General features: G+C 39.6%; 1 protein-coding gene across 1 annotated transcript in view; it reads right to left on the bottom strand.

Moving 5' to 3' along the window:
• The window catches only part of LOC126213286 (uncharacterized), a 292,020-nt gene that overhangs the window by 941 nt on the left and 266,097 nt on the right, over positions 1 to 24,982 (bottom strand). The gene's annotated exons all lie outside the window — the stretch shown is intronic.

The following is a 24,982-nucleotide window of genomic DNA, read 5'->3' as shown; positions in this document are numbered from 1 at the left end:
GAAACAGGTAGAAGTCTGCAGGGGCCAAATCATGGTAATATAGCAGTTGTAGAAGCACAGGAATTTTGAATTTGGTCAAAAATTCAATGATGAAGGCACGATGCACTGGAGCATTGCCATGGTGTAACACCCAACACCAGTCTTTCCTCAATGCAGGCCTTTCCTTCTGCACCTTTCCACGCAAACGGTCAAGGACACATTTGTAGTATTCATTGTTAATTGTCTGTCCTCCAGGGGTAAATTCATGCTGCATAATACCGGCAGAATGAAAAAATATCACCAATATTGTCTTCACCGACTGCACTTTGGTTTCGGGATAGTATCCATATACCCATGATTTGTTACCTGTAATTACACTATTTAACAAATCTGCGTCATTTTTAGTCAAATTAATCAGTTCTTGGCACACTTCAAGTCGGTATTGTCTTTGGTTACTTGACAACGCTTTTGGAATGAATTTTGCGGACACTTGACGCATGTTCAGATCTTCAGTTAAAATTGACTGAACTGCATAGAAACTTAAATTAAGTTCATCAGCCATCTCCCTAATGGTAAGTCTACGATCAGAACACACTAAGTCACGACTTTTCACATTTTCATTCGTTTTTGAGGTGTAAGACGGCTAGAACGTGGTTCATCTTCAAATGATTCGCGGCCATTTTTAAATCTGTCAATCCAGACAAAGACATTTCACTGGCTCATACAATTATCTCCAAAAGTTGTTTTTAGTAGTTCGTAAGTCTCAGAAGCTGATTTCCCGGTTTTAAAACAAAATTTCACACAAACTTGTTGCTCCGTTTTTACATCCATTTTCACAGAGAGAGAATCCGGCAACGAGCCCAACATACCCGCACTCAACCAGCTGCCACAATTAACTGAATAAAGGAAACCCAGTTTCCTGTCAGAGGACGTTCAAGGAGAATGCAATGACTCACTCCAGACCCTCAGTGTACCTGGCTGCCAAACCAGTAAGCAGTAGTGGATCCATTCGTAAAACTTTCCAATCACACCTTGTACAAGTAATGATTTCACTTTCAAAATATACCCTCTTACCAACATCACTAAACAATAAAACATATGCTAATGGTTGCAGCATATCATTTACTATGACAATATCATTTGACAGAAGTATTCAAGGTATGAAATGAACTAAAAGGATTGCAAACACTGTTAGAGAAGAAACAAAAAAAAAAAATGGAAGTATTTGGAGTGTTGGGCCATTACTTACCTTTAGTAGGAGAAATTACAAGTATTGCAAAAGACATTAAAAACTAAAACAACCATTTCCATCTCAGTAATGCTTGGAGTTTTGCCCCCTCAAGTAAAGAACAAGGAAACAATTCAGTCTCCTTGTAATTTTAGTTTCCTCAAGTGATTTTTTCATTTAATACCATGAGCTAAAAGTTTAACAGTGGATGAGGCATCCAAACATAAATATTATGTCTTATTTCTATATTTTATTTAACATTATTTAAATTGCATACTTTATTTATTTTCATTTGAAAGTTTCTTTTATATTTCTTTATCAGCCTTTTATCTCTTCTGTCATCTCTGACACAATGCTTACTGATGTACAGTACCAGCTTTTCTCTCCTACACCAAGTCAACTTTTTCCTTTGTCTTTGCCATTCTTCTCATAAACCTTAGCTCCCTCTTAACTGGGGAATATCACTGCCTGAACTATTAATCAGCCCACATGTCTATTTTAGATTCTAACAAATTTAAATTTTAAGGTATTACAAATGTTTGGAGAACTTGAGATTTCTGAAATATGAAGAAGTTTCAAATCTCCTTACTAAAAGAAATAGGTATAGTGGGAAGGTTTAGGAGAAGGGTGAGTGAGGTAAGACACAAATACAGCATCAAAACTTGTTCTGGTCAGGGTTAAACATTGTTATGTTAGAAGCAATTTCACATGAAATGATACAAATATTCATTTCATAAGCTGACATCACCCACCCCCCCACCCCCCTCCCCAGAACACACCTGTTTCATATTCTGCAAAAAACATCACAGTTGCATTTGATATAAAAAAAGGGGACACTTAATTGAGGAGCAAGATGTTTGTCCGTACATTAAAAAAGATAGATGAAACTCATTTTGTGGTATCAAAGAGTATATTTTGTTGTCAAATTCAACTGGAGACCAAAGAATAAAAGCAGCAGTGAACATGAAAGCAATAATGCAACTGGGTTCATTGTCTCAAAATAGTAGCTTCAGTTTCTTGTGGCATGAAATGTAAAACTGAAAGAGGAATGAGATAAGGAGATTCCATATTGCCCAAATTATTTTCTGCAGTTCTATAGGAACTTTCCATGTCCTTAACTTAGGAAAACAAAGAAGGAATTTCTGTTAATGGAACCTACATGACCTGCTTTCATTTTGCTGACAACATTGTACTGTTTGTAGTGGAGATGAACTTCGACAACTAATGGAAAAACTCAATACAGCAAGTTTGAAAGTAGGTCTCAATGTCAATCAAATTAAGAATAAAATAAGGCAAAACGAAATTTTATATGTTGACAATGAAGTCATAGAACCAGTAAATAAGTTTTTGTATTCAGGACAGTTGAAAACAATGACACAACAGACAACAAAAGAAATAAACAGGTGAGTAAAAATGGCTTTGTGAACTGATGGCAAACTACATAGGGTTTACAAAACCAAGCTTATAATCATTGTGTATAACGAGTTTTGGGTTATGGTGGTGGGACATGAGCTTCTAATGGAAAACCATTCCAGGATTCATGGTTCTTCTGTGAGTAATGGAGAGATGCTTGTCAGAGATTGCAAGGAGGGAGTAAAATAAACAAATCAATAAGGGAGCAGATGGGAGCAGAATTCATAGTTACAACTGCAATGAAAATAAAATATGGGGGAGCACAGATGTAGCCAGGAGAATTGATGACAGACAGACAAAGTTCTCTACTAGGCTCCAAGAAATAAGGAAAAGTACCAATGATAACTTAAAGGAAAATGTGTAAATTACAAACGAAAATATGAAGGAGCAAAATATGGGTGTGTATAACTGAAGATTAATGGATTGTAAAGCCTACAGGAGTTCCCTGCCCAGCTCCAAATGTCATACTGATGATGATGCTGCTGCTGCTGCTGCTGCTGCTGCTGCTGATGATGATGATGATGATGATGGCGACAGTGAAGCCAACAATACTATTTTACCCAGCAATTTACAGTATTATAATACAAAATGTAAACCATCTTCAACATGAATTTAGACTAAACCCTTCAAGAGATGAAGATTCACATCCTACAAGTGATTTTTCACAATAACCTGCAAGTGATTCTTCACAATAATCTGCAAGTGATTCTTCACAATAACCTGCAAGTGATTCTTCACAATAACCTGCAAGTGATTCTTCACATAACCTGCAAGTGATTCAATTTAATGGGTCAAAATTGCCAGATTTCCAGTAATTATGCACTCACTGTTATTTGAATAACCTGCTGCTTTAATGGCAGCATGAATTTTGATACAGAATTCAGTATAAGGACCGAGAAATACTTGCATCCTTTCCAGATTAGTCAATTTAATTAATTATTATTTCAAAACTGCAGTCACAATTTTTAGACATGGGAACAATTTGACATCTGAATCCTGTCTGCTTATCCAATACAAAGTTCCTTGGACTGAGTTTCATGTTGTGTAAGAGAACTTTGCCATTAACTGAATGAGATGTGTTACAAATGACCATGAAGTTTTGAGAGTTAAACAATGAAGACCAATTTAAGACAGTTATCCGTCATCTTCATTACTGTAGATTTTTTTATGCATAACATAATACAGTCAAAATAATTCAGTGAATAGTTGTGTATGTAGGAATTTGTAACACCGCACTGTTTTTCTTTGCATCCATGAATGATCTAAACAAGATGGACAAAAAATAGTAACAACTGTTTGGTATTGTGGAGGACTACCTTTAGAATACAGTGCAGCCTGACTAACCCAAAACAGCAATTTGTGTAAAACATCTACATCTACATCTACATTTATACTCCACAAGCCACCCAACGGTGTGTGGCGGAGGGCACTGAGAGACGATGAAGTATTGGAAGTACTGGAACACCATTTACTGTTTCGCAAACACAGATCACAGTGACTTTTCTAGCTGTATGAGGGAATCAGGACATGATCAAACTGGAAGTTGCAGTCCCTGCTGGGAACAATGGCAAGGAACATGGTTATCTAAACTGGTTTAATAGGGGGTGAATCCCAGTCACCATGCAAAACTGTGTCAGACATGGCTAATTCCTGTAATATATGGGCGAGAGCTGCAGATCCAAAAGACGAATACTGTGATGTCAGTGGGGAAGATCCAGTGGCAGACTAGACACTGTAACATAACAGGTGAAACTGTGCACCTGAAACTGTCATCCATAAATACATAATGCTATTAGCCTCTGCTTGGGAAATTGGTACTGACATTTCTTTTTCTATGTTTATTTAATAACAAATTTATGTATTAATAATTGCAGAAACATCTGAATAACATAATGAAAAACAGGCAAAAAAGAATAAAGTTGTTGTTTTGACAAGTGATTGCTGTTCCAGTTCATGGAATATATTAAAATAAATATAACTGAACTGTAATGAGAAAAAATAATAGTATGTGATAGAATAAGTGTGTACAGAACTGTGTAATGTATTTTGATTAAATATTTGTATAGTGTGAAAGGTTTCTAAACAAATTATGGTCAAGTATATGGATGTTATTTTCACTAGCGCAGTGCGTCATGTGACAAAATGCAGGACAGAGATGCAAGCCAGAGATCAAGGTATTTGGTGCATTGGGAGCTGTGCAGGTAATGTGGGCTAGAATGGCCAGGGGCCACACACATTTTAATTCTGTGGTAGGATCATGCCTATATGATTGTTCAGAAGCTAACCTTCAGTTTATAAGTTTGTGAGTTATCAATATAGTGCAATTTACAGTGACAGTGATGTAGTGAACTCTTAATTGCCCCCAAGTACTATGCTAAAACTATTTTAGACTTGACTAGACCGTTGTGTGAAGGACCATTATTCACAGAAAAGAAATTTTCTATGAATAAAGCAACAATATAATTCTATCATGTGCTAAATATGCATATCCTCAATTTCTGATTTCATTGCTCATTTTGCTCTTATATATTTGTATTTCACTGACAAACCTCATAGGTCACATTAATAATCATTAATCGCTTATGTAAGGGCATAAAGAAAACACTTAAAATGAAACCTCTGTGCAAACGAGTCGTTTAACAGGTTGTACATTCACCCTCTACTGGATTGCTAGTACCAGTAGTTACTGCTAACCAAAGGAATCATTGCAATTAGGTAGGCTCATCAGGGAATGGACTGTTTACATTCCACTTAAAAAGTATTTTGGAATTGAATGTCCCAGGAAGTGTATAGGTCTGAGAACAGTTAGTGTGGGAGCCCAGACCTACACACAGTGCACAGCAGTAACAGTTTGGCACTGCAATCATTGAGCATATGTGAACATTAATACACCAGCATACAGCACCATAAGAGACTCTGCACTACACGCCTACTTCATGCAACAATATTTTGTGGGAAAGTCTGTTTCATCAATTTGAAATACTGATGGTCCATGTGAATTTCGCAGAGCTGCTGTGTTCGTGCTACCACCAGTCCACATGGCAGTTGTAGCGAGACACCGCTGACCATACCAGTACTGCTAATGTTTCTGTTCTTGCTTGCTGTGCCACACACATATGTGCTGCGACTGTCTCCACACATTTGCCCTGCCATCTCCACGATGCTTGCTTTCATATGTCACAATAATAGTCAATGTTGTAGAAGCCACAATTTGCATCAGTTGCATTATACATCTTGTGTTGCTAGTCGTCAGCTGTGACTGATGAGACGCAGAAACTTTCAAGTGATTGTGGATCAGAGGATATTAGGAGTGATTGTAGTAGCCTTGGTTTCCCAAAGGAGAGTAGTTGGGTGTGAGGAAAAGAACTCACCTAATTACTGAATGCAGTGGGTGAGAAATGACATGAAAGTTTAGATTCAGAATTGGAAAATATAAAATATGAACAAGATGCAAGCATAAAATCTGAAATTGGAGGTTTAAAAACTGAACTTGGAGATACTGTAAGTAATATACCAGCTGGGCAGGTAGATGTGGTGATAGGATGTCCCATGGAGGTTGATAGCATTATAGAGCCATTCAGTGGTAAAAACAGGTACCATGCAATAGATTTCTTGGCTACGTGCAAAGATAGCTTTATATCAGTGATGAGTGAGGAGGTAAAAGCAAAGTTTCTAAAGGGACAGCTGGAGGGACCAACTCAGATCTGGGCTAACCAACATGCTGAGGAATTTGTAGACTTTAAGGGATTTTAAGTAATGTTCTTGCATAAATGTTGGGGGTAGGCCAAGCAATTAAGGCTGAACAATTACTTCTTAAATGGCCCAAATTACAGAGATGGTAGAGATACTACAAGAGAATTCTATGTGAAGGAACCAATGGTGGATACAGAAAAACCTCAAGGAGGGGGCACTTAAGGTATCTTGAGCTACCTTTACTTTTATTGTAGTAAAAAAACAATCAAGTCATATGCAAAGTTTAAGAAAGTTTTACTTAAACTAAATATACACATATACAAGAAAATGCCATCTTACGCTATAAAAAATTACAATTGTGGTTCTCTTCCTAAAATAATAATGATGATTAAATCTATGTGCCTACTCTTCCTGGAAAATTGGTTAATTCCATTGTCAATAGGACAATCAATGTCAGGGTGAGTGTTCAACAGAGCTAAGCTATTAAGCTGATCATCCTTCGCTGTCAACCTCAGCCATGTCTTTGAACACCACAATGTTGAAAAACTTCTTTCCACTATAGCAACAGATGCAGGTAGTCAAGCAAATATTTTGTACAGCATGTGCAAAGTAGGATAGTCAGAGCTAGGACAGACAGACAACGCTTGCATAACAGAGTCACGATCATTAAGGGAATTTATGCTCATTTGCTTGTATTGAAGAATTTCTCTCATTATTCTCTTTTTAATCATAAAGAGTGAATCTTCTTCAAAGATTGGTAGTTCAGTTAAGCACTGATTCAGTTTGTGCCAGATCATTACCGTTATGTTTCAGTAGTCGTGAGGGCAAAGGTACACTGAATTTTAAATGATAAACATTTTCCTCAGCAAAATGTTCTCTCATGTCAGCCATAACATGGTCCAATGTTGGCATAAAAACAGCTCTCTTCCAATATGTCATAGCATCATCATGATTGCAGTTTTCCCTGTGTCTTTTTCTGCCTGTAAGACGAGGAACACTCATCTCTACATCTAACTCTTCCGTAACTGCCTTCACCTCTTCAACAATACAAGCAAAGTGGCTATTAGCAATACCTCTCATGCCCCCCCCCCCCCTTCCGTATGTATCCATCACTGGAGGGAACTCTGCAAACTACTACATTTAGATAGAGCATTAGGGGCACTACCAGAAATATCAACACCAAAAAGAAGGCTGCCTGCCAGAAAACTTGCAATGGGATCTAACACACAGCCCTACTGATTCAGTGGAATAGTTTTTGAATTTTGTGGAGAACATGATCAGGCCACTGTGTTCTTAACCAAAACTGGTAGCACACAAGGAAGGTAGAAATCGGAATAAGGGTAACAATTACGGAAATAATTTCAATGGCAATGTGAACAGATGGTCAAGTACTACGAATGGGCATAGTGACAATGACAGGAAATGGAGAAACAGGCAGGAGGGAGAAGAAAGAACCTATTTGTTCTCTGGAATGTGAATGAGTTGAGGCTGTATGCTGACAGGTGATATAGTAGTGATAAATGGGGACACTATTGTTCAAGTATATTAGTTGTATATGTGAAATTGGTTAAGTATATAGAAGATTGTGTATACTAACCCATTGTTGTGTGTATACTTGTAATAGATTTTGTAGGACTTAAGGTCTATGTTGGGTAAATGTAATTGTTGTTTTGGGGGTTAGTTAGTGAGCAATAATATTGGGGTGTAGGAAGAAAGCTTGTGGGGACAATAGGGTGTGTCTGAATATGGCAAGAAAAGTTGCATCTGGAGCTTGCAGCAGGTGCATGGGGGTGATGCCAGTTGTGAGCTGGCAAAAAAAGGACTCGGCAAGGGAAAATATCTGTAATTTGAAAAAATACTAGTGATATAATTGTAATTATACATCATATGCAATGAACTGTTACTTCGCGTCTGCTGGGTGGAATAGTACATAACTTACCTGTTTAAGAAAAATGTTTATGAATTATAAAGTCTATGATTGTGATCAGGTTCTGAGATTGATCCATAAGGAATCTGCATTCACTTGATATTTGTATGTGTATCAAGTTCTTTCACTTGTGATCTGATACAGTAAACACATGGTAAACCAGGGAGGGTTTCAATAACATGATCACTGGGAAGCCATAGGGTTAAGTTACGGGCAACTTTTGATTTTGGTCATTTGTTTGATGCTTGTCAGCACAATGGCTTCACTGAAGAGGAGTACATTGCATTGGTGGCTGCACTTTAATGTGAGAGAGGTGGTCTGCTGATGCAAGATGGAGCTAGGACTCAAGGAGGAGATCCTTACTGTGGCACCAACTGGAAGACTGCAATGAGGGCATAACCAGTGAAGTGGTGTGTAATGACATGAAGAACTGAAGATAGACAATTCCATTTAAACTGATTTGATTGATATCCATAGAGACTAAAGGTAACTTACAGTTTAAATGTACACTCCTGGAAATTGAAATAAGAACACCGTGAATTCATTGTCCCAGGAAGGGGAAACTTTATTGACACATTCCTGGGGTCAGATACATCACATGATCACACTGACGGAACCACAGGCACATAGACACAGGCAACAGAGCATGCACAATGTCGGCACTAGTACAGTGTATATCCACCTTTTGCAGCAATGCAGGCTGCTATTCTCCCATGGAGACGATCGTAGAGATGCTGGATGTAGTCCTGTGGAACGGCTTGCCATGCCATTTCCACCTGGCGCCTCAGTTGGACCAGCGTTCGTGCTGGACGTGCAGACCGCGTGAGACGACGCTTCATCCAGTCCCAAACATGCTCAATGGGGGACAGATCTGGAGATCGTGCTGGCCAGGGTAGTTGACTTACACCTTCTAGAGCACGTTGGGTGGCACGGGATACATGCGGACGTGCATTGTCCTGTTGGAACAGCAAGTTCCCTTGCCGGCCTAGGAATGGTAGAACGATGGGTTCGATGACGGTTTGGATGTACCGTGCACTATTCAGTGTCCCCTCGACGATCACCAGTGGTGTACGGCCAGTGTAGGAGATCGCTCCCCACACCATGATGCCGGGTGTTGGCCTTGTGTGCCTCGGTCGTATGCAGTCCTGATTGTGGCGCTCACCTGCACGGCGCCAAACACGCATACGACCATCATTGGCACCAAGGCAGAAGCGCCTCTCATCGCTGAAGACGACACGTCTCCATTCGTCCCTCCATTCACGCCTGTCGCGACACCACTGGAGGCGGGCTGCACGATGTTGGGGCGTGAGTGGAAGACGGCCTAACGGTGTGCGGGACCGTAGCCCAGCTTCATGGAGACGGTTGCGAATGGTCCTCGCCGATACCCCAGGAGCAACAGTGTCCCTAATTTGCTGGGAAGTGGCGGTGCGGTCCCCTACGGCACTGCGTAGGATCCTACGGTCTTGGCGTGCATCCGTGCGTCGCTGCGGTCCGGAACCAGGTCGACGGGCACGTGCACCTTCCGCCGACCACTGGCGACAACATCGATGTACTGTGGAGACCTCTCGCCCCACGTGTTGAGCAATTCGGCGGTACGTCCACCCGGCCTCCCGCATGCCCACTATACGCCCTCGCTCAAAGTCCGTCAACTGCACAAACGGTTCACGTCCACGCTGTCGCGGCATGCTACCAGTGTTAAAGACTGCGATGGAGCTCCGTATGCCACGGCAAACTGGCTGACACTGACAGCGGCGGTGCACAAATGCTGCGCAGCTAGCGCCATTCGACGGCCAACACCGCGGTTCCTGGTGTGTCCGCTGTGCCGTGCGTGTGATCATTGCTTGTACAGCCCTCTCGCAGTGTCCGGAGCAAGTATGGTGGGTCTGACACACCGGTGTCAATGTGTTCTTTTTTCCATTTCCAGGAGTGTATATTGCTTACACATCTCTTATTTCAATGCCAAATTTTTCGCCACATGAAGTTGCTAGTCAGCTTTTGGCACAGTTTTATTGGTACTCACATTTGTTTCCTATTTATTTACACAGTAGTTAATGAAATATATTAAAATAAAAATAACTGCAATGAGAAAATGTAACAGTATGTGATGGAATAAGTGTGAACAGAGCTGTGTAATGTATTTCATTTAAGTACTTGCATAGTGTGAAAAATGTTTCTAAATGAATGATGGTCAAATATATGGATGTTAATTTGAATAGAGCAATGGGCCATGTGACAAAACACAGGACAGAGATGCAAGGAGAGATCATGGTATTTGGTGTGCTGAGAAGCACACAGTTAATGTGGGCTAGAATGGCTAATTGCCAAACACATTTTAATACCACGGTATGCATGCACAGAAGATATATAAATCACTATTGGATCACAGCGGTTTCTTATGGTCTCATATCTCCCATACCTATGTGGCCAACTATGCTGGTAAAGTTTGAGAATATGTGCACAGCTTTCCAGAATAAAGTATTTTGTTGGGCAAAACAGTGATGGAAAAATTCGTTGTACTTTTGCAGTTCAACAAAATTAATAAAATGTAATTTTCTTTTACACAAGAACAAGAACTTCATCTGGCTCAGGCATCTGAAATGGAAGGCTAAATGGGAGACAATCAAGAAAAAATGCCTGTGTTTCAGTCAGTATCTACAGATTAAACATTCTGCCTTAATGTTGTTTAATGTAAGATCAATGTCATTTGTTAACCTGCATCATATACCTTATATAAAACAATAATATGGTAAAAGTGGTATTTGTGTTTACCTGTCAATTATGCTGCAGATCCAAAGAAACTGGTACACCTGCCTAATATCGTTTAGGGCCTCTGTGAGCATGCAGAAGTGACACAACATGACATGGCATGAACTCGACTATTATCTGAAGTAGTGCTGGAGGGTGCTGATACCATGAATCCTAAATGGCTGTCCATAAATCCGTAAGAGTATGAGAAGGTGGAGATCTCTTCTGAGCAGCATGTTTCAAGGCATCCAAGATATACTCAATTATATTCATGTTTGGGAAGTTTGGTGGCTAGCGGAAGTGTTTAAATTCAGAAGAGTGTTCCTGAATCCACTCTGTAGCAATTCTGGACATGTGGGGTGTCGTACTTTCCTGCTGGAACTGCCCAAGTCAATCAGATTGCACAATGGACATGAATGGATGCAGATGATCAGACAGGATGCTTATGTATGTGTCACCTGTCAGAGTTGTATTTAGATGTATCAGTGGTCCCATATCACTCTTAACTGCACATGCCCCACACCGTTACAGAGCCACCAGCTTTAAGAATCCCCTGCTGACATGCAGGGTCCATGGATTCATGAGGCTGTCTCCATATCTGTAAATATCCTTACATTTGATACTACTCGAAAAGAGACTTGTGGGACAAGGCAACATGTTTCCAGTCATCAATGGTCCAATGCCTGTGTTGACGGGCCCTGGCGAAGCATAAAGCTTTGTGTCATCCAATCATCAAGGGGTACAAGAGTGGGCATTTGTCTCCGAACACCCATATTGATGATGATTCACTGAAATGTTCACACTTTGACAGTTACTGATGGACCAGCATTGAAATCTGCAAGAATTTGTAGAATGGTTGCACTTCTCTAATGCTGAACGATTCTCTTCAGTCATCATTGGTCCAGCTCTTGCAGGATCTTTTTCCACCTGAAGTGATGTTGGAGATTTGATGTTTTACCGGATTACTGACATTCACTGTACACTAATGAAATGGCCGTGTGGGGAAAATCCCCACTTCATTGCTACTTTGGAGATGCTGTGTCCCATTGTTTGTATGCTAACTATAACACCACACTCAAATTCACTTCAATCTTGATAACCTGCCATTGTAGCTGCAGTAAATTATCTAATAACTGCCCCAGACACTTGCTGTCTTATACAGGCATTGCCAACCACAGTGCTGTATTCTGCCTGTTTACATGTCTCTGTATTTGAATACGCATGCCTATACCAGTCCCAACAACAGTTGAGAGAAACACAGTATATGACCAGAAAAAACACTATGGTTACCAGTTAGCAAACTGCAATCTATGCTACTGCTGTGACACCAGTAACATCAAGTGGCACTGACCAACCACAGCTTATTAGCTGTGGCTGCTTGTTTGTTAAATTTCTAAGTTGGTTGGTTGTTTCGGGGAAGGAGACCAGACAGCGAGGTCATCGGTCTCATCGGATTAGGGAAGGACGGGGAAGGAAGTCGGCCGTGCCCTTTGAAAGGAACCATCCCGGCATTTGCCTAGAGCAATTTAGGGAAATCACGGAAAACCTAAATCAGGATGGCCGGACGCAGGATTGAACCGTCGTCCTCCCGAATGCGAGAAATTTCTAATTATATTGGATTTCATACATCTTGTAGGCACCTTTCCTTCCATGCGACAGTAGAATGTTTTGGAAATCATATGACCATCCAAATGATTACAGATGTTCAATGTTTCAACATGGAAAGAAGTCTGGATTTTAAACTTCTGGGGCTTGAAATGTCAACAGCATCTACTGCAGAAACAATGAAAATGTATACTTATGGAGCACATATTTTCATTTCCTGGGAGCCCAGCACTGCTGAAATTTCTTCTTTGGATTAATCTATTTTGGTAACGGTAAATCTATCATGAAGGTACAGTTTATGGAGTTGCTATCATACTGTTTACATTCAAACTATTTTTCTAGATGACTTTTATGCTCAGGAGTCACTTTCACAGCAGTTATTGCCATATGAGAGGTGAAAAACCACTGCTTCAATTAGGAAATTTAGTAAGTGGTCCACTGCTAGGTCGCCTGCCTCCATAGCATGGCTGACTGTCGACAAACTGCTTTTCTTTTTTTTGTTACTGTCGTTAGTTTCTGTGACACTGTTTAGTTGACTGAGGATGTTTATAGAGTCCTTACTGTTGTATATTTGTTACGTCCATGTCTTTTATACTCACTGAAAGAATAAATTATAAATTTAAATTAGCTTTTGTATAATTGCATTGCAACAATTGGGTTTGTGAATATTGCAGCACAGAAGATAAAAGCAGCAGTAATTTAGTCACATGTTCATAATGTGTTGGGCAATCCCTAAATTGAAGCAGAGTTTATTAAATACATTAGGTATACTCACAATTCAACAGTCCTTTCACAGTATTCTCATTCAAATTTCTCAGACTTTTCTTCTTAAGTGCATTTTAATGTCATTGCTTACAATATTTGCCTCATTTGTTCTCATAAAATTAATTTAAAACAGTGTGTCAATTTACAAGAACCTCCAAAAATGATTTCCTCTATTTGAAAGATTGACACAGTAAAATCTGTTGAGGAGAAATGTAAGTTCATGTCAAAAACCTGCATTTTTCCAATCTGTTGTTTGCTTTGTATTGGTAGAGTGAAAGACACATTCTATGAAGTAACTAGCTTCCACTTAGCACAACTATCATTATAATATTATTGTTTTCTCCATTTCCAGGTGTGGGGTGGTTTTATAGATTCGAGTGGTGGTGTAAGTTTTAACATTGGAGAAGAAATGCCATGTTCAAAGCTACTTCCTGGAAGTTGTTTCAAGACACCTGAGACTTCCCCATCGCACTTCATATTCCAGATAACAACATGTAATATGTAAGATTTCTTTACTGCAGATTGATAGTTAAGATAGCAGGTATAATGTGATCACAACTTCTATATAATGTATAGCTGATTATGTGCCAAGGTGAATTAAAAATAAACCTATCTAACTATTCTGTTATGGGTAGTAGTTTACAGTGAGAGTGGGACTTTTAAATTTGGTTGAACAAACTGGGAGGTTCGCCTCCAAGATACCATGGATGCAAGGCTGTATTTGGTCTGTAACTTCGGCAGAAATGTGGAGGGAATGTGAAGCACAGTTGTGCAGCATGCAGATGCAATATTTATTGATAACGGAAGTATTTAGCATAATAAAAAATTGTGGACATTGCTCAGACATCCAGAATCAGTGCCATTGAAGTTTCAAGTTAGTTTTTTTTTGGCACGAAGAATTTCCTGAAGGATTAGATACTATGAAAAAAGGTCTCTACGGTGGCAGGTAATAGCCCCAACTGTGGACAGAGTGAAAGAGCCTTGGGGAGTAAACCTAGAATGGAAATCATGGGAACTCGGAGGCACTGAGGAGGCAGTGGTGTCACTAAGCTGTCCCTGTGCAGCACTGGAAACAAAGCCCAGGGAAAAATGCGTAACTGGTAGGAACCAGCCTTGGATCTAGATGTCCAAGGACAGGATAATTTCTGGAACAGGTTGTAAAGCCAACTCCATGACGTAGAGATGGTGATTGTAAAAACAAGTCAGCATCTGTACCATCCCAGAATTTCCATCAGTCCAGACACCATTAAAGCATTGTGTAAGTTTACTAAAACAATCATCACTTAATGATATCAGAAATTCAGCAGAAAATATGTATTCCCATATTAGCAAATACCTAAAAATATGTAAAATCTTGCTCCCATCAACTGAAAACCATTTTCTTGACAAAGACCCTTCTTAATAACTAAAATGGTCACAGTCTGGATTTTTGAGTTTTTTTGTGTATGACCCTGCTATGATGGTACTGCTAATGGCTGGAACAATGTAAAAATACAACTATTATACTTCTTAAGGACATGCAGCTCTAATGATGATTGCATCTTCAAGTGTAAAGTACTCCACAGATAAAGCAGTTCCCATTTGGATCTCTGAGTAAGAAATACTGTACTTAGGAGGATGTTTTCACCAGAAAAACAAATTTGGTATTCTATGTGTCAGTGTGTATATCATAGGAATTACAATGGTTGCCCAGAAACTAATACACAATTTTTTTTTTCACTGCCGAAAACAATGCTACAAATGCAAAACATTATGTATGTATTATTTGAAATCTCCCAAGTGGGTGTGCCAAGTTTCCGTCACTTTCACAGATTGTGTAACAACAATTACTTGCTGGGTGTGGAGGATGAGGTGATCTACATCTACATCTAGATCCATACACCACAAGCCACCTGATGGTGTGTGGCGGAGGGTGCCTTTAGTACCTCTATTGGTTCTCCCTTCTATTCCAGTCTCTTATTGTTCGTGGAAAGAAGGATTGTCGCTATGCCTCTGTGTGGGCTCTAATCTCTCTGATTTTATCCTCATTGTCTCTTCACAAGATATACGTAGGAGGGAGCAATATACTGCTTGACACCTCGGTGAAGGTATGTTCTCGAAACTTCAACAAAAGCCCGTACTCAGCTACTGAGTATCCCACCTGCAGAATCTTCCACTGGAGTTTATCTATCATCTCCGTAATGCTTTCACGATTACTAAATGATCCTGTAACAAAGCGCGCTGCTCTCTATTGGATCTTCTCTCTCTCTTCTGTCAACCCTATCTGGTACGGATCCCACACTGCTGAGCAGTATTCAAGCAGTAGGCGAACAAGCATACTGTAACCTACTTTCTTTGTTTTCGGATTGCATTTCCTTAGGATTCTTCCAGTGAATCTCAGTCTAGCATCTGCTTTACCGACAATCAACTTTATATGATCATTCCATTTTCAATCAGTAGGTGATTCAGTGGAGTTCCACAATTTGCAGCAGTCGGGGAGACCATCCACGGCTGTCACACCTGACACATCTGACCTAGTCCCTTCACGCTTTGTAGCAGTTCCACCTGCTTTTTATTTCTTTGTTTGCCGGCCTCAGTGTCAATGTACTGCATTGCTACACTGGCTGAAAACTAGGGTTTGTAAGCTGGACACTGATTACTGTAAATAATGTAGCCAACTGGCGCACAGTTGCATTTCATAATACTTTAATTTCACTTTTCACAACCCCCTAATAATACACAGTTATATGTCCAGTGCACTGTTGTTATAAATTTTGATAAGCCTTATTAATAGTTAGCAGGCAAACCTCCACATAGTGCTACAATAGTTTACTGTTGAACATCTACAAGCAGTAAAAACCTAACCACAAAGTTCACAGTTCTTGAAGAGGAGAAAGGTACATATAGAGCAGAAACTGTCATTGGTTTAACTCATGGCCTATTGGTGTAACACTTATTTCACTCTTAAGTTGAGGCATTGTTGTCGTTCTAACCAACACAGGTTCCACATCTGAAACTCAACTGTGGATGGACTGTCTCATGACCAAAAATTGGGCCCCTATATATCATCACAATAATAAGTGCTGAAACTACACATTGTTTGAAGTTACATTTATTGAAATTATAATAAAAACTTAACTCATTAACTTAAATGAATACATTAAAAACTTCCATCTTTCTTAACAGTTTCTTCTACTGCAAGAATTAGACCTAATTATTTGTTTAAATCGTGAAATTAACATATATAGTTACCTAAACAATACTTTGGACAAAACTGTTAATTACATTGGAATTAATTAAGGGCTGGCTTTGCTAACATGTTTTCAAATATAGCCAGATAGGTACTTTAAGGTCACTAGTATTTTATCTTCCAATTGTTTATAACTAGTATAGAATTTATATTTGTTTATATGTCAACAATACAATATAAGTTACGAAACAATTACTCATTTCACCCTACATTGAAAGATACTAACTGGGAATAGTTCAATTAAATTAGAAAATCAATTACATACATAAAATTACCCATAAAATTATGTCTGGTGTTATATTCTGTCAAACTGATGGCCAACCTTTCTCTTGTATGAAAATGCAGATAATATTCACGTATGTTAATTGTAATTAGTTCAAAAATGAAAAATAACGAATTTAAGTGGCAAATGGCAAAACAAGAGGGGAATTAAAAATATCCCAGCTTGCTTCGCCACAGCTCCACAAGTGGAGATGAGAGAGAGCACCTCCATTTGTGTATAGTGCCATGGACTTGTACTTAATGGTATAATTGTAGGAGCTGAGGAAAATTGCCAAATGCTGGAGCTGTTGTGCTGTCCTTTCCAGGAGCCAACAGCAGGGTCCAAAGAGTTCTGAATTGGAATTTCTCAATGGCAAAGATGATCGCCAAAGCTTCATTTTAGATTCCGAGTAGTTCTCTTGAGTGGGTGTCAGCATCTTGGTTCCATAGGCAAGTGGTTGCTCAGTACTGTCATTATTCCCATGCACCAGCAATGCGTTAATGACATAGGGAGAAGCATCAACAGCTAAAACCAGTGGACTTGAGGGAGAATAGGACATAAGGCAAGGCACGGAATGCAGCATATGCTTTAGCTGTGTGAAAGTGTGTGATAATCAGCTGAGCTGTTCACCTGAACTGGACACCCCTCCTTTGCAATCGGAGGATGCATAATGTGGGCCACTTGTGGAAGGAACTTGATGATGATGAAAATGATGATAATAAAAAAAAAAACGTGGAGGCCGGGGAAAAGAATAGGCCTTCTGTATGTTCTGCCAGTCATGAAAGGCGATGAAAAGACCAAACCACTAATAGGGCTAAACCCCCTTTTAGTGTGATTAGTTGGTTCAGGACAGAACTAAAGAAGTCTCCGACAAGTGCCATCGTGGTCAGGGACGACGCTTGAACCCTATGCCCGTCCACAATGGTAACGACACTGTTAGCCACCTGGAAAATGATTTGAATCCCAGTAGAGGTGTTTTGCAGGATATGCTTCCTGCAACCACCCTAGAAGGAAAACAAAGACAGAGGATGAGATTGTCTGATGAAGTTAACCAACACCTCATGTTCTGTTATTACTACGCAACAAACCTAGGAACCAACACAACTGGATACAAATCACAAGTATACACAACATTTATTACCAGATACCCAGAATTATAACTTTTAACAGAACAACGACTAGCTGATCAGATCCGTGGAATAATCAAAAATAACAGGACACCCCAGTCAGAATTAGAAAACATCAACAACAAGCACAACAAATACTGGAACAAAATAATGTGCAATCAGAAGAAGAAGAAGAAGAAGAAGAAGAAGAAGAAAATACAGTAATGGACTCAAACATCCCAGAGCAAACAAACAAAGAACAACATGCATCGATTAAACAATCAGAGGAAAATGAAATCTTAAGACAGCCACCAGAACAAGCACAAATAGAACACAAAGTGACACACATGTTAGATATAGAAGAAATATTTGAGCTGACATATATAGAATACAAAGACACAAATACAGACATTAGACCATTCTTGCATAGACCACCAAATAACCCACAAGTCAAAACAACAATAACAACTTTCAACACAATCATACACAACAAAATAAATGAAAATACAACTATGGAAGAGTTACAACTACTGGTTTATATAGGAGCACTCACTACACTAAATATACACACTAGGCAGAGATCAGAACCAACCAACACACAGAAGAAACCCACAAAACCAGCATGGCAACACAGGCTACAGATCAGAATAGAAAAACTGAGAAACGACATCGGACAGCTACCACAATTTATAAGAAGTGAAATATCAGACAAAAAACGAAACTGGTTAGGTAAAATCTCCCAACAAGAAGCGATAGAGCAATTAGATGAAAAGAAGCAGAAATTACAAGCATTGGCCAAACGACTTAGAAGATACAAAAAAAGTGAAAATAGAAGGAAACAAAACCAAACATTCAACACAAACCAAAAGAGATTTTACCAGACAGTAGATAACACACACATTAAAATAGACAATCCACCAAACATAACAGACATGGAACACTTCTGGAGCAACATAACAGACATGCACGGTGGATACAAGCAGAAACAGACACATACAAGATGATACCACAAATGGCTGAAGTGATAATTTGAAGTCACCCGAGCAATTAATTCTATGCACAATTGGAAAGCACCTGGAAAAGATAAAATAGCAAATTTCTGGCTAAAGAAGTTCACCTCAACGCATTCACATCTAACTAAATTATTTAACAGTTACATTGCAGACCCATACACATTCTCTGATACACTTACACATGGAATAACCTATCTGAAACATAAAGATCAAGCAGACACAGCAAACCCAGCAAAATATTGCCCCGTAACATGCCTACCAACAATATACAAAATATTAACTGCAGTCATTACACAGAAATTAATGACACATACAACATAGAACAAAATTATAAATGAAGAACAAAAAGCCTGCTGCAAAGGTGCATGAGGAAATAAGGAGCAGCTGATAATAGATGCAGAGGTGATACATCAAGCTAAAACTAAACAAAGGTCACTACACTACGCATACAGTGATTACCAAAAAACTTTTGATAGTGTACCCCACTCATGGTTACTACAAATATTGGAAATATACAAAGTAGATCCTAAATTGATACAGTTCCTAAACATAGTAATGAAAAATTGGAAAACTACACTTAATATCCAAACAAATTCAAATAATATCACATCACAGCCAATACAATTTAAGTGTGGAATATACCAAGGAGACTCATTAAGTACTTTCTGGTTCTGCCTTGTTCTGAACCCACTATACAACTTGCTAAACAATACAAATTATGGATACAATATTACTGGAACATACTGGCACAAAATCACACATTTGCTATACACGGATAATCTAAAACTACTGGCAGCAACAAGTCAACAACTCAACCAATTACTAAAGTTAACAGAAGTATTCAGCAATAATATAAACATGGCTTTTGGGACAGACAAATGTAAGAAAAATAGCATAGTCAAGGGAAAACACACTAAACAAGAAGATTACATATTGGATAACCACAGCAACTGCATAGAAGCAATGGAGAAAACAGATGCCTATAAATATCTAGGATACAGACAAAAAATAGGAATAGATAATACAAATATTAAACAAGAACTAAAAGAAAAATACAGACAAAGACTAACAAAAATACTGAAAATAGAATTAACAGCAAGATACAGTTCCCCACAGTCGTTTAATGAACAAAGTAAGAGCATATGGACTATCAGACCAATTGTGTGATTGGATTGAAGAGTTCCTAGATAACAGAATGCAGCATGTCATTCTCAATGGAGAGAAGTCTTCCGAAGTACAGGGTGTTTCAAAAATGACCGGTATATTTGAAACAGCAATAAAAACTAAACGAGCAGCGATAGAAATACACCGTTTGTTGCAATATGCTTGGGACAACAGTACATTTTCAGGCAGACAAACTTTCGAAATTACAGCAGTTACAATTTTCAACAACAGATGGCGCTGCGGTCTGGGAAACTCTATAGTACGATATTTTCCACATATCCACCATGCGTAGCAATAATATGGCGTAGTCTCTGAATGAAATTACCCGAAACCTTTGACAACGTGTCTGGAGGAATGGCTTCACATGCAGATGAGATGTACTGCTTCAGCTGTTCAATTGTTTCTGGATTCTGGCGGTACACCTGGTCTTTCAAGTGTCCCCACAGAAAGAAGTCACAGGGGTTCATGTCTGGCGAATAGGGAGGCCAATCCACACCGCCTCCTGTATGTTTCGGATAGCCCAAAGCAATCACACGATCATCGAAATATTCATTCAGGAAATTAAAGACATCGGCCGTGCGATGTGGCCGGGCACCATCTTGCATAAACCACGAGGTGTTCGCAGTGTCGTCTAAGGCAGTTTGTACCGCCACAAGTTCACAAAGAATGTCCAGATAGCGTGATGCAGTAATCGTTTCGGATCTGAAAAATGGGCCAATGATTCCTTTGGAAGAAATGGCGGCCCAGACCAGTACTTTTTGAGGATGCAGGGATGATGGGACTGCAACATGGGGCTTTCCGGTTCCCCATATGCGCCAGTTCTGTTTATTGACGAAGCCGTCCAGGTAAAAATAAGCTTCGTCAGTAAACCAAATGCTGCCCACATGCATATTGCCGTCATCAATCCTGTGCACTATATCGTTAGCGAATGTCTCTCGTGCTGCAATGGTAGCGGCGCTGAGGGGTTGCCACGTTTGAATTTTGTATGGATAGAGGCGTAAACTTTGGCGCACGAGACGATACGTGGATGTTGGCATCATTTGGACCGCAGCTGCAACACGGCGAACGGAAACCCGAGGCCGCTGTTGGATCACCTGCTGCACTAGCTGCGCGTTGCCCTCTGTGGTTGCCGTACGCGGTCGCCCTACCTTTCCAGCATGTTCATCCGTCATGTTCCCAGTCCGTTGAAATTTTTCAAACAGATCCTTTATTGTATCGCTTTTCGGTCCTTTGTTTACATTAAACCTCCGTAGAAAACTTCATCTTGTTGCAACAACACTGTGTTCTAGGCGGTGGAATTCCAACACCAGAAAAATCCTCTGTTCTAAGGAATAAACCATGTTGTCTACAGCACACTTGCACGTTGTGAACAGCACACACTTACAGCAGAAAGACGACGTACAGAATGGCGCACCCACAGACTGCGTTGTCTTCTATATCTTTCACATCACTTGCAGTGCCATCTGTTGTTGAAAATTGTAACTACTGTAATTTCGAAAGTTTGTCCGCCTGAAAATGTACTGTTGTCCCAAGCATATTGCAACAAACGGTGTATTTCTATCGCTGCTCATTTAGTTTTTATTGCCGTTTCAAATATACCGGTCATTTTTGAAACACCCTGTAAGAGTGATTTAAGGTGTGCCGCAGGGAAGTGGCATAGGACCATTGCTATTCACAATATACATAAATGACCTTGTGGATGACATCGGAAGTTAACTGAGGCTTTTTGCAGATGAAACTGTGCTGTATCGAGAGGTTGTAACAATGCAAAATTGTACTGAAATGCAGGAGGATCTGCAGCAAATTGACACATGGTGCAAGGAATGGCAATTCAATCTCAATGTAGAAAAGTGTAATGTGCTGCGAATACATAGAAAGATAGATCCCTTATCATTTAGCTACAAAATAGCAGGTCAGCAACTGGAAGCAGTTAATTCCATAAATTATCTGGGAGTACGCATTAGGAGTGATTTAAAATGGAATCATCATATAAAGTTGATTGTCGGTAAAGCAGATGTCAGACTGAGATTCATTGGCAGAATCCTAAGGAAATGCAATCCAAAAACAAAGGAAGTAGGTAACAGTACGCTTGTTCGCCCACTGCTTGATAATTGCTCAGCAGCGTGGGATCCGTACCAGATAGGGTTGACAGAAGAGATAGAGAAGATCCAACGGAGAGCAGTGCACTTTGTTACAGGATCATTTAGTAATTGCGAACGCGTTACAGAGATGATAGACAAACTCCCGTGGAAGACTCTGTAGGAGAGATGCTCAGTAGCTCGGTACGGGCTTTTGTTAAAGTTTCAAGAACATACCTTCACCGAAGAGTCAAGCAGTATATTGCTCCCTCCTACGTTTATCCAGCAAAGAGACCATGAGGATAAAATCAGAGAGATTAGAACCCACACAGAAGCATACCAACAATCCTTCATTCCACGAACAATCCGAGACTGGAATAGAAGGGAGAACCGATAGAGGTACTCAGGGTACCCTCTGCCACACACCATCAGGTGGCTTGCGGAGTATGGATGTAGATGTAGAAACAAGCCAAAAGCTATAAATACTTATGCTATGCCAATATTGACCTACTCATTTGGAGTAGTGAAATGGAGTAACACAGACCTAGAAGCACTCAATACACTTACACGATCACAATGCCATAAATATAGAATACATCACATACATTCAACAACAGAAAGATTCACATTAAGCAGAAAGTAAGGAGGAAGGGGATTTATTGACATAAAAAAACCTACATTCTGGACAGGTAGACAATTTAAGAAAATTCTTTATAGAACGAGCAGAAGCTAGCAAAATACACAAAGCAATCACTCATATAAATACATCAGCTACACCACTGCAATTTCATAACCACTTCTACAACCCTTTAGATCACATAACATCAACAGATATGAAGAAAGTAAATTGGAAAAAGGAAACACTACATGGCAAGTACCCATATCATCTAACACAGCCACACATCGATCAAGACCCATCTAACACATGGCTAAGAAAAGGCAATATATACAGTGAGATGGAAGGATTCGTGATTGCAATACAGGATCAAACAATAAACACCAGATATTACAGCAAGCATACTATTAAAGATCCCAATACCACAACAGATAAATGCCAACTTAGCAAACAACAAATAGAAACGGTAGATCACATCACAAGCAGATGTACAATACTAGTAAATACAGACTACACCAGAAGACATGACAATGTAGCAAAAATAATACGTCAATAACTTGCCATACAACATAAACTAATAAAACAACACATACCCACATACAAGTATGCACCACAAAATGTACTGGAGAATGATGAATACAAATTATACTGGAACAGAACCATTATAACAGATAAAACCACACCACATAACAAACCTGACATCATACTCACCAATAAAATGAAGAAATTTACACAACTAATCGAAATATCCGTACCCAATACAATAAATATACAGAAGAAAACAGGAGGAAAAATTCATCCAACTGGCTGAGGAAGTCAAGGACATGCGGCATCAGGATGAAGTGGACATTATACCAATAATACTATCAACTACAGAAGTCATACCACACAATATCCACCAGTACATCAACACAGTACAGCTAGATCCAAACGTATATATACAACTACAGAAATCTGTAATTATTGATACATGTTCAAATACCTGAAAGTTCCTAAATGCAAAGTAATATATACTGTACAGTTAAAAGGAAGTCACGCTTGATCAAGGTCCGCGTCACTTTCCACTTTTGACTAGACATAACGTTTGAGAAGAGAAAGAATAATCATAATAATAATACATCTTCCAAAAAAGGCCTGCAGCTCCTGTAAGCTTTGGCGACAGGGTAGAAAGTCAGTAGCAGCATACATTTGGAGGTTAATCAAAGGGATTGTAACTCATTTGTCAACCTGGATACGGGCATCCTGGTTTGCAACCGTGAGATTGAGAAACAACTTAGTGGCAGGAGAATTGCCCTGAGAAACAACTGTCCAAAGTTCAGGCACCGTTGCTTGATGCATGTGGGGACAAACAGTTCGAAGATGCCAATCTTTCCTACAATGGGCACAGTGTGCCCAGATACCCAGACAGTCCACTCATGGGTTTTCTATGAAGCAATCATGGTGGGAGATCCTGCTGCTTACACCAGTGGGATGTGACAAGCTGTTCAGGGGTCCTTGACGAGTCTGATATCAATGAATCATGACACCACCTTCAGGAGAAAGACTTAAGAGAATTCCACCCCTGAAGCAGTGACTAGACCACTGCTACCTGAGGTTGAGCCATGAAGCATTCGTTTTCTGCATGTGTGTTCTTGAAAGAGTGCATGATTTTCAAAATACTGTCCAAGAAAGGTTTGACTAGTTACAGGGTGGCAGTGCATTGTTCTGGATTTGGAGCGAATTGGACCACTGTATATTGAATAAAAGACTCTTCATACGAAGTTTCGCAAGCCAGGTTTGTACAAGTGAAATCACACTGTCAACTCAGTCCTTGGATGTCCGTCACTCATGATCAGTGCAGCTGAGCAGCTCGTTTGTGGTACTGATGGAACTCAAGACTTTATGCAAGCACGTTGAGTCACTGTGAATAATTTTTTAACAGCAACAAGCACATCTTCTCAAACATGAGTGTGACAGGTTTCGAGAGTGAAGCCAACTTCTGTAATAAGATAAAAGTCTCTGGAGAATCCCAAGACAGGAAGAGCGACTGTTGGAGAACATAATCCGAAACCCAAAAAGTGGCAAAGTGCTTTATCAGCTGCTGCAAGTATATGTCACAGTCCTCTTTGGCTTTGTTGAACAGTGGAAATACAGGTGGGTGGCTCTCTGTCTGACAAGTG

The sequence above is a fragment of the Schistocerca nitens genome, chromosome 11, assembly GCF_023898315.1.
Source record: "Schistocerca nitens isolate TAMUIC-IGC-003100 chromosome 11, iqSchNite1.1, whole genome shotgun sequence".
Lineage (NCBI taxonomy): Eukaryota > Metazoa > Arthropoda > Insecta > Orthoptera > Acrididae > Schistocerca > Schistocerca nitens.
This window is presented reverse-complemented; position numbering and strand designations above follow the sequence as displayed.